The 3,626-nt window shown below is 43.7% G+C and overlaps 1 protein-coding gene across 5 annotated transcripts in view; it reads left to right on the forward strand.

The window, feature by feature from the left end:
- LOC128249057 (organic anion transporter 3-like) overlaps positions 1–3,626 on the forward strand; it is a 76,274-nt gene that overhangs the window by 7,566 nt on the left and 65,082 nt on the right. The gene's annotated exons all lie outside the window — the stretch shown is intronic.

The following is a 3,626-nucleotide window of genomic DNA, read 5'->3' on the forward strand; positions in this document are numbered from 1 at the left end:
TATTAGTATAACGCTCAGGAATCGAAAAAGTCTTTAACGTTTCGAGCCTACGCTCTTCCACAGAAAGAAACAAGGAGAGACATAAAGTTCAAAAAGTTCAAAGGCTTCTGGCATCGTGGTGTATTGGAGCGATTTCTCATCAACTGAAGAGTCCAGAGTAATCCATAGGCAGGAGAGGTGCAGCCGGAGTGTAGAAAGTCCAGTGGAGAAGTTCATGGGTGATGAGAGGAGACAGGATCAACTGGTGCGATCACGTGAGCGTGTGATATATCTAGGAAGAATTCACAAAAAAAAAAGACGAAGACAGGTAGTGTAGAAAACAAACAGATGTATTAGTATAACGCTCAGGAATCGAAAAAGTCTTTAACGTTTCGAGGTAAGTTTATTTATAAAAATTAACACAAATAAAATATTAAACAATAAAAATCCCCAAATGGAAGGACATTCACCCAAGGGCAACAAAGGAACCCCACATATCCTGGATAATCCGATTTCTAAATGTACTTCACGAAGGTAGTACTCCTCTTCATTCTCCCCAGCCTACAGCTGCATGCTCAGAGTAGACCCATTCACAAGGGCAATCCCCGCCACATTCAACTATCTTTCAATAAAAATACTGTGGGTAGTGCTTTCCACTACACCTTACTTTCTTTTACAGAGTAAAACGCTTATGAGCGGTTGACCGAAGAGGAAAATAACTTCTTCCAGTCCTTCCAATCTCGTCTACCACACTATCTTTTCGCCATAGCGCTCAGACAGAGGAAAACTGCCTGCCCGTCCCGGTCTAAAGAAAGCAGGGAGGTAGTCCTCACGGTGGACCCAGCGGGTACCCAAATCTGCTCTACAAGCGACAACAGCGGTTCGACAAAGTTCCACACGTCAGCAGAAGTTCCACGTTCCCAGACACTAGACAAATGTATGCAAGCACTTCTGCACCTGTAGGGCTTATCTCGAACCGACATAGCACATTGCTAGACCAGAAATTCCTGGAAATTTTCCATAGGCTTCTGGAAAAGACCAGCCAGTTGATTTGCCCCAACGCCCAGAGATCCTCTGAATACGTCGTTACTGCTGCCCGCCACTAATTCCCTATCGAACTACAAGGTAGAACTTTCACCAACTGCATTGCCCGACTGGTAGAGGGCTGTGAGTGGTTGGCAACACTCGTGGTGCCGAGGTCCCTGACCCGTTCTATTCTTGATCCAGGACTAAAGGTGCGTTTACTGAGACGGACTGCAAAAATTCCTTTCTGACAAATAGCGATTACAACAGCTCACCGTCAAGGAATCGCTGAAGATGTCACAGCCTCAGCGCATAATTGGCCACACCATGCCCATCCTCCACGCAGCTGCTGTGACATCAAATAGACCGTCTGACAAGCGGAACCCGTCTTTTCCACATAAAGCAGAAGAGTAAGCACTCCAGTTTGATTTGCATTGGAGTAGGACATGGGACGATGGTCCGGCGGTAGCAGATGATGGAGGCGATGCATGCGTTCACCACCTTTTTAGGGACAGTTTCCTCTCGCCCTATTTTTGGTTGGAGCTGGCCTGACTTCTAGTCACCTCCACTCAGTTCTAGTCCACCTGGCGGTTCGGATCAAAACAGACACCGACAAATTTAACAAATATTCCCCTCAAGCTCTCAACGACGTTCTTGGGTGGCATGAACTTGCCTCTACTAGTGCCGAGTTGCGGGGCCCACCGACGTTTCCTGCTGAATCTTCTCTACTGTCACCACTTCTCATTCGCTTATAGCAGTTCCGATCACCACGAATTCCGAGATGTTCGGTACATTTGCGGTATGTCGTCCGCATAAACCGAGACAAGGTCTTCCGCCATATAGTTCATGAGCAATGTCCCCCCGAAACATCCAGCTTCTGAAGCAGTCTCTAAGAGCTTGACACGCCGTGAAAGATACGTTCAGCTTCCAGTATCCTGGGCCCCGTTAGGCGAGGCGATCTAGATCGGCTGTAAAGTTTATTCATTTGTGATCTGTATAGAAGACTAAGAAGTGAGGGCAACTTGTGCTACTTCCAACTATTTGTCTACAGTAAGACTCAATGTTGTACGACCAATTCCAAAATGGCGCATTCCGGAAATCTGTTCTATATCTGTCAGTCTGTTGGAACCGAGCAAATAATTTTGTTAAGCTTTTACACCACCCTCTCATATCAGGTCTATGCATATAGTTCACATGTGCATCTAAGATGTGTTTCAGCCGACCACGAGTACTAAAGATGTCCCAAGTAAAAGCTCTAAGAAATCGGGCTATCAAGCATAGTCAGAGCATACACAGCGGTTAGTTTAAAAGCACAACCGTTGCTACAGTTTACACCTTGGCTCACCAACTAAACCTTCCGGGTCCCGTATCATGAGGCCTAGGCCTTTCCGGAAGAACAAGGCACCCCGCTACCCGTTCTGTATCGAGTAAGAGATGCAAAGATCTCAAATTGACGAAAACGGGTGCGAAGTTGCGTGTGCTGGAAATCCTCACGGCTACTACATGTAAACACAGTACCCTGAGGTCATTATGGAGGTGGACTTGCTTCCAGGAGGACCCGCAGGCCACATGCATTTAAGTTACCTAGTCTTAAGGACGCTATGTTTACAGGAAACACTAGAAGAAAAGAGGTTACCAAACTTAAAGGCTTACTGGTAGGCACTGAGGTTCCTTGGGAAAAATCCATGAAGAAGCCTTATTAGAGGCCTGAACACTAATAGATAATATACATATATATTATAATATATATATATATATATATATATATATATATATATATATTAGCTATTAGCGAAAAACTTGCAAGTTGTGAAATTAGCTATTAGCAGCAAAAGCAGTCTCTGTAACGAATATTAATTAGTAAATCTAGCCTAAATTGGTTGTGTTGGTGAGAAGAAATTAGATTGCGGTGAACGTTCCATGGCAAGTGTTATACTATATCGGCCTGGTTGATTTTCGGTCTGGCATTTGGTGCTTGGTTACCTACAGCTGATCATCCGCGATTTGCAGCTATAGCACGTGATAGAGTTGTGCTATCGACCAGTTATGTTGGAAGTTCTGACAACAGCTATAGACTGCGCTTTTTGGTATTTGTTGTCTATGCGATATGATTTTTCGAGACGTTCTACGCAATATAAAGCGTTTTAAACAATACACCTAATTTAGACTCGATTTGCGAATTAACATATATATTAGTGTATATTAATCAGATGGGATTAGCAGCAGTGTTCTGCATGGAACAACCTCGTTGAGGTGGTAACAACCGTTACTATTCAGTAGAGTTACTATTTGCATCTCGTATAGAGGCTTTATAAGTAGCTACTTTGTTGGATGTAAGATAAGCGGCTGCGTTGCTTATTTATTTATGTATTGCAAACTAGGACGAACGACTACCGTGTCCAGCAAACAGGTATAAATAGTATCAACGAGGGGTTATACTCAGAAACTAACTAGTCTATTGGTTCCTCTCACTGCTTGATGTTCGATCCCGTGTTTGCAATATAACAGACACAGATAGTTTGTTGTTACCAGCAGCAGGAGATGTCCTCCTAGGGTTAAAAAGAGTAGTAAGTGTTCTGTATGGAACAACCTCATTGCGGTAGTATATATATATATATATATAT

This window comes from Octopus bimaculoides, chromosome 11, assembly GCF_001194135.2.
Source record: "Octopus bimaculoides isolate UCB-OBI-ISO-001 chromosome 11, ASM119413v2, whole genome shotgun sequence".
Classification (NCBI taxonomy): Eukaryota; Metazoa; Mollusca; class Cephalopoda; order Octopoda; family Octopodidae; genus Octopus; species Octopus bimaculoides.